This window comes from Lipotes vexillifer, unplaced genomic scaffold, assembly GCF_000442215.2.
Source record: "Lipotes vexillifer unplaced genomic scaffold, Lipotes_vexillifer_v1.1 scaffold440, whole genome shotgun sequence".
In the NCBI taxonomy this organism is placed as follows: Eukaryota; Metazoa; Chordata; class Mammalia; order Artiodactyla; family Lipotidae; genus Lipotes; species Lipotes vexillifer.
This window is the reverse complement of record NW_006778543.1, coordinates 1563197-1570273: the sequence shown is the minus strand read 5'-3', so window position 1 is coordinate 1570273 and position 7077 is coordinate 1563197.

Below are 7077 nucleotides of genomic sequence, written 5' to 3'. Positions count from 1 at the left end.
GAAGCCCACGCGCCTGGAGCCCACGGGCCACAACAAGAGAAGTCACCGCGGTGAGAAGCCCGCGCACTGCGATGAAGAGCAGCCCCCGCTCGCCACAACCAGCGAAAGCTCGCACGCAGAAATGAAGACCCAAGGCAGCCAAAACAAAAAAAATTTTTTTAATAAATAAATTTTTTAAAAAATTAAAAAGGAACACTGGTTATGAGGAGAAGACCTGGGGGAAACTCGGTTAAGCTCACCACCACCTCCCAAGCCCACTTGTGTGCAAACAATCTCCGGGTTTCATGCTGGAGTTTCCCTGTATTGGGAGAAGGTAAAGAACTGATGTCCATCTGGAGAAGCCAAGGCCCTGGGGAAACTCCCGAGAGTGCCATGCCAGCCTCTGGAAAGAATGGAAACTTCTAGAAACAAAAGAATGAGTCAGAGGCCCATGAGTATAATGGAGGAACAATGAGATGAAATGCAGCAAAGGCAAGCTTTGGCTTGGGGTCAGGACAGTTTCCAAGCAGTAAGAACAGTTAGGTGGCCAACTCATAGAGGAAGAAAATGAGATTCCCCCAACACTTAGCTCATCAAACCCAACAGGACTAACTCAGGCTGCCTTGTCTACAGGGAACCATCTGTACTGACTCCGGAAGGGCAGGATGGCCAAGCAGGTCATTTTCAGCTCCTATTTCTGTTACTCTATGAAACGGGGGTGATTCAAACCGTATGTCTTTTAAGCCACTCCTCATTTTGGTGGTTTGGTTGTTTGGGTTCTTTTAAAGTACCACGTGACCAAGGCCCTTGTGACAAAACAAAGCACTTTCACAAAGTTTGTTTCAAACCTAACTCACTTATCTTCTCTTCCCTGTGCATGTAAAGTAATGTGCTTTCTTTTAGAACTCGTTCCAGGCTAAACTGGATTGATGTTGTGCTTTATGTAAACCGTGAGGCCAAAGAACAGAAGAATATGAAAGATCCCACACTGGCTAGGATCAAATTTCAGGGCAGCCTGGGGTTCTGAATCTGTCAGTGGTACCCAGGCACATGTGGTTAAAAAACAACAACAACAAAAAAAACACGCTGGCTGTTGTTAACCTCAGAAAGACAGGGATGAGCCCAAAGCAGGCAAACATGCCTATCTTGTGGGCAGATGTTTTATGACTGTCTTGTTCTAACTCTAGTCAAAACAGTAAAAACAGCCTGGCCTTCAGAATCAGACAAAACTGGATTCTGACATCCTGGCACACAGAGAAAGAGACTTTGAAGGGTGACTTTATCTTCTCTGAGCCTCATCTGTAAAATGGACACAATAAAAACTACCACAGAGTTGCTGAGAGAATAAAATGAGAAAATGTATGTGCCGTGGCTGGCATATAGCAGGTGCTCAATAAATTTTCACAAGTAATATGATGGAGGTTCTGTCTAAAACTCTCTTAAGACTATGTTTTCTGAAATTGAGTTATTTGTAGTGAGGTGGATGGACCTAGAGTCTGTCATACAGACTGAAGCAAGTCAGAAAGAGAAAAACAAATACGGTATGCTAACACATATATATGGAATTAAAAAAAAAAATTGGTCATTAAGAACCTAGGGGCAGGATGGCAATAAAGGCACAAACCTACTAGAGAATGGACTTGAGGAAACAGGGAGGAGGAAGGGTAAGCTGGGACGAAGTGAGAGAGTGGCATGGACATATATACACTACCAAATGTAAAATAGACAGCTAGTGGGAAGCAGCCACATAGCACAGGGAGATCAGCTCAGTGCTTTGTGACCACCTAGAGGGGTGGGATAGGGAGGGTGGGAGGGAGGGAGACGTAAGAGGGAAGAGATATGGGGATATATGTATATGTATAGCTGAGTCACTTTGTTATAAAGCAGAAACTAACACACCATTGTAAAGCAATTATACTCCAATAAAGATGTTAAGAAAAAAAAAAGACTATATGTTTTCTCAATTTCTGGTGCATTAGTACTATAGCTTAGTTGTATATGAGGCCCAAGCCATTATTATAATTACATTCCTCTAATGAATGATTTCCTACCTCACCAAGAGATACCAGCTGCCTTCCTAGCTGGAAATTGTCTTACTCTTTGTCTGCTCAGGCTGCTGTAACAGAATAACACAGACTGGATGATGTAATTAACAAACATTTATTTCTTACAGTTCTAGAGGCTAGAAAATCCAAGAGTGAGGTGCTCGCTAATTTGATTCTTGGTAAAAGCCCTTTTCCTGGTTTGCAAGTGACCATCTTCTGGCTGTCTCCTTACATGGCAAAGAGAGAGCAAGCGTCTCTCAAGCCTAGGGCACTAATCTCATTTGTGAGGGCTACACCATCACGATCTAATTACCTTCCAAGTTTCCCACCTCCACATACCATCACATAGGGGATGAGGGTTTCAAAATGTGAATCTGGAAAGCGTGGTGAAGGGGGCACAAACATTCAGTCCATCGCAGAAGGGAATGTTGGTATTTTGCTAAGAGTGCCCCAAATTCAGACTACAAGGAGAGCTCTGCTCTGTTAATTCTTGGTCCCTAGGGTGGTCTTTACGGCTCAGACCTCCTTTCTCAGTCCCTTCCTGAATCCTAAGGGATTAACCTCTGCCTTACTTTCCAGACGCTATGAGTTAACGTCCCCCTTTATAGGTTTACCTAAACAAATATAATGCTCTCTAACATCTGCCATTTAAATAAGAGGAGATTTATTACTTACTTGTTGCAATGAGAATGTCATAAGAGTCAGGAAGAAATCTGTTGCCTTGCAGCTTGACCGGGTTTACCCAGCAACCTCTTTTCTTGCCATTGTTATGGTAGCCACAGGTCAGGCATAGAGCTTTGAGAAAGCATCTGAATGAATGAATTAGGGGACAGCTCGGACGGGAGAAGGTCTACGGCTCTAAAGTTTCTGACTGCAGAGGGTCCAACACATTTCTTTGTTCCTGCCAGTTTTTTAGCTGCTACAGAACTAGAAAGGGGACCTTTAAGATGGCCCTGGGCCACTTGCTGAGAGATCAGTCCAAGTCCGTGAAACAGCTATTCTTCAATTGGCTGGTAATCGCTTACAAATAAATTCAGCGTTTTGTTCATTCTTAGGCAGTGGGGGTATCTGAGATGTATCCCTGCCAATGCAAAATGCCCTAGTGTCATAGATAAACATGGAAAACAGAGAGCAAAGAGTACAAGGAACAGAGTCAAGGCCAGTAGGTCCCTCTTGCTTATACTTGCTGGGCTATCGCAGAGTCATTTCCTTCACTGTACAGACCCAAGCTGCTTAGGGCAAAGAACAGGAAAGTTGTTTCATCCAAGGATGTCAGTAGTGGAGACGTGCTTGTTTTCCCCTATTTCCATCTACTTTGCACTGATTTGCCGTGAAGGTCAAGTGCCTGAACTCCTCAACTCCATTAAGTATCTGTGCTCCTAGGACTTATATCCTTGGGATATTCAGATACTAGTTAGAGTTTGGGATGCAAATTACAGAGACAGATTCTGGCTAATTGACACAGAAAAGGAATTGACTGCACAGGTGTTGGACACCTTACAGAAATGGCAAGAAGATGAGAGAACCAGGTATGGCAAGAACCAAGGGAAACGGCCTAGAGATAGTCTGCATATACTGCCACTGTTCTACATAGAATATCCCTCAGCCACCAAATTCTTGCTATAGTGACACTGGACTCATGAATCTGCCACAGCCTGCAGGAATAACTGTGAACTGACCATGTTACTTGATTGCATAATTTCCTCAGCATTCAAAGTTGGATGCTGGAGAATCTGATTGTCTACACATGGGTCACATAAAAATGCCCAGCAACTAGAGCAAAGCTAAGGAGAGAATAGCCGTTCCCTTTCAGTTCTGTGGGAGAATAACCTCCCACTTCTCTTAGGACTTTCCCCAAAATACGAAGGACATTTTAAGTTCTGGGGAGCCAAAATGACTAACATCCATCACAGTCCTCCACTCTGGCTAACATCTCTCTAGATCCTTTTTTGCTTCGTAACATTTTCAAAAGCATGGCTCCTGTCTAAACACAATGAAGTGCTCCCCAAACTCTCAGTCTTCTAATGGGAACAAAACAATGTCTCATCTGGTACTGTAGTGAGCCCGTTTCAGGACCTTGCTCCTTCCTGATATTCTTCCACTTTGACTAAACTAAAAGTCATTCCCCAATAATACATGACATGTACGTACATATAAAATGGGATAGAAAAAGCAGAAAGGAAGGAAAATATATGCACACACACGTGGGCACACATATACCTATACACACACACCAAGGAATGAAATATGGGTTGAGGCTATATTCCTCATTTTTTTTTTTTTTTTTTTTGTAATTGACGTGAGGCTATAGCTGATGCTTCAGATTGGGTTCTTTGGGAGGAAGACTCTGAGGTGGCATTTAAATTTCAGGATATTTATTTAGGAGAGCCCTTGGGATCAACGCCTCTGGAAAGGTGGGGAAGGAAGCCGCGTAGACAAAGGGCAGAGTTAAGCTGCAAAGCGGGCCATTTGGAAGACCATGGTTAAGCAATGAGTGGGTGAGTCATACATAATTAATCCATTTCAACCCTCCTATCTCAAAAGTCTTTGGTTTCTGTCTCTACAATGAAATTGGCATCTTTTTCATGTAGGTCCAGATTGCAGTCAGCCAAGTGAAAAAACAATTAGAACCACTCCCAGATGTTCAAATGTGTACAATGAATCCAAAATAACCTGAAAATAGACCAATATCAATAAATTGGGCCTGAAATAAAATTACCTTCTTCCATCCTTAAGCCAACACCCTCAGAATCCATTCTTGAACACATATCTCAGACTTTTTTTCACATAAATTAGTAAATTCTTGAAATACTTCTAGAGTACAAAATTTCTCTTCTCAGATTTAATTTTTTTAATGTCCCCAACCCACATTTTCTAGGAGCAAACTTAGAGGACAACAGGAGAATTGCCTTTCCCCTGCAAGAGTTAGGGAGTTGGTTACAAAGACTTCCAGCAATCTTGGAAAGGGGTGAGCTATTTCAACTGGCCATGGAGGCTCACTGCAGTTGCAACTGTAGACATTAAATTCTCTCACATGGTCCCATTCTAATTTATGGGGTCTCACCCTATTTCATTGTCTTTTTTTTTTTAAACATCTTTATTGGAGTATAATTGTTTTACAATGATGTGTTAGCTTCTGCTGTATAACAAAGTGAATCTGCCATACATATACACATATCCCCGTAACCCCTCCCTCTTGTGTCTCCCTCCCACCCTCCTTATCCCACCCCTCTAGGTGGTCACAAAGCAGCTAGCTGATCTCCCTGTGCTATGTGGCTGCTTCCCACTAGCTGTCTATTTTACATTTGGTAGTGTATATATGTCCATGCCACTCTCTCACTTCGTCCCAGCTTACTCTTCCCTCTCCCTGTGTCCTCGAGTCCATTCTCTATGTCTGCATCTTTATTCCTGCCCTGCCCCTTCATAGGTTCTTCATAGGTTCTTCATAACCATTTTTTTAAAAATATATATTCCATATATATATATATATGTTAGCATACAGTATTTGTTTTTCTATTTCTGACTTACTTCACTCTGTATGACAGACTCTAGGTACATCCCCCTCACTACAAATAATTCAGTTTCGTTCCTTTTTATGGCTGAGTAATATTCAATCGTACATATGTGCCACATCTTCTGTACCCATTCATCTATTGATGTACATTTAGATTGCTTCCAAGTCCTGGCTATTGTAAATAGTGCTGCAATGAACATTATGGTACGTGTCTCTTTTTGAATTATGGTTTTCTCAGGGTATCCTCATTGTAGTTTTGATTTGCATTTCTCTAATGATTAGTGATGCTGAGCATCCTTTCATGAGTTTGCTGACAATCTGTATATCTTCTTTGGAGAAATGTCTATGTAGGTCTTCTGCCCATTTTTGGATTGGGTTTTTTGTTATTTAGATATTGAGCTGCATGGGCTGCTTGTATATTTTGGAGATTAATCCTTTATCAGTTGATTCAGTTGCAAATATTTTCTCCCATTCTGAGAGTTGTCTTTTCATTTTGTTTATGGTTTCCCTTGCTGTGCAAAAGCTTTTAAGTTTCATTAGGTCCCATTTGTTTATATTTGTTTTTATTTCCCTTTCTCTAGGAGGTGGGTCAAAAAGGATCTTGCTGTGATTTATGTCATAGAGTGTGCTATCTATGTTTTCCTCTAAGAGTTTTATAGTATCTGACGTTACATTTAGGTCTTTAATCCATTTTGAGTTTAGTTTTGTGTATGGTGTTAGGGAGTGTTCTAATTTCATTCTTTTACATGTAGCTGTCCAGTTTTCCCAGCACCGCTTATTTTATTGTCTTAGCTTTAGAAAAAGTCTAATAAAACTTTGAATTGAACTGATTTTGTAATATGGCAAAGCCCAGAACCAAACTATTTGTTTGGTTTTGAGCCATCTCTGTCCTAAGCCTCCAAGAGATAAGATATTCTTTTTCCATAGTCATAGAAAATACCTCTCTTTCAGGCCATTCCTTGAGCCAAGAATGTTGTAGGAATTTGAGTTGGTCAATCTCTTGAAAGCTATCTAGTGCCATTAGAAGTAGCTGCCCTGTGAAAAATCGTCTCCATTTGCCCACCCCGACCTACACTCCATTATTTTTTTCCTTGCTTTTTGCCCCAAAAGAGTGATGTCTATGTACTGCATCAACAAGGAGAAATTAACCTTCCAGCTTCAGACTGAGTCCAGCCAATGGGATGCATGAGGGGGAGAATCAGATTGAAAAAGATACGGGGAAATCTATTTCCTGGTCCCCAGACTGCCAGGCCATGAGATAGCAGTGGCTGGATTCTTTTACCAAAGTCCATAGTTCCGGTCGGAAAGCCTCATTATACAGCTACAGCTGCAACTACCTAGAGCTGTCTCTAGGTTCTGCTAACTGCTCCTTCCCCTTGCTCTTCCAGGCATAGGGGGCAGTAAGGGATCTTGCAGTTCAAATCCCTGAGCTGATTCCCATCTTTTGTTGATTTCCCTTAGCCCTGCTCACAGTATTGTAAATAAACCCTTTGTTAAACTTTCCTCAAATACCCCATTTGATTGTACCATCTCTTTCCT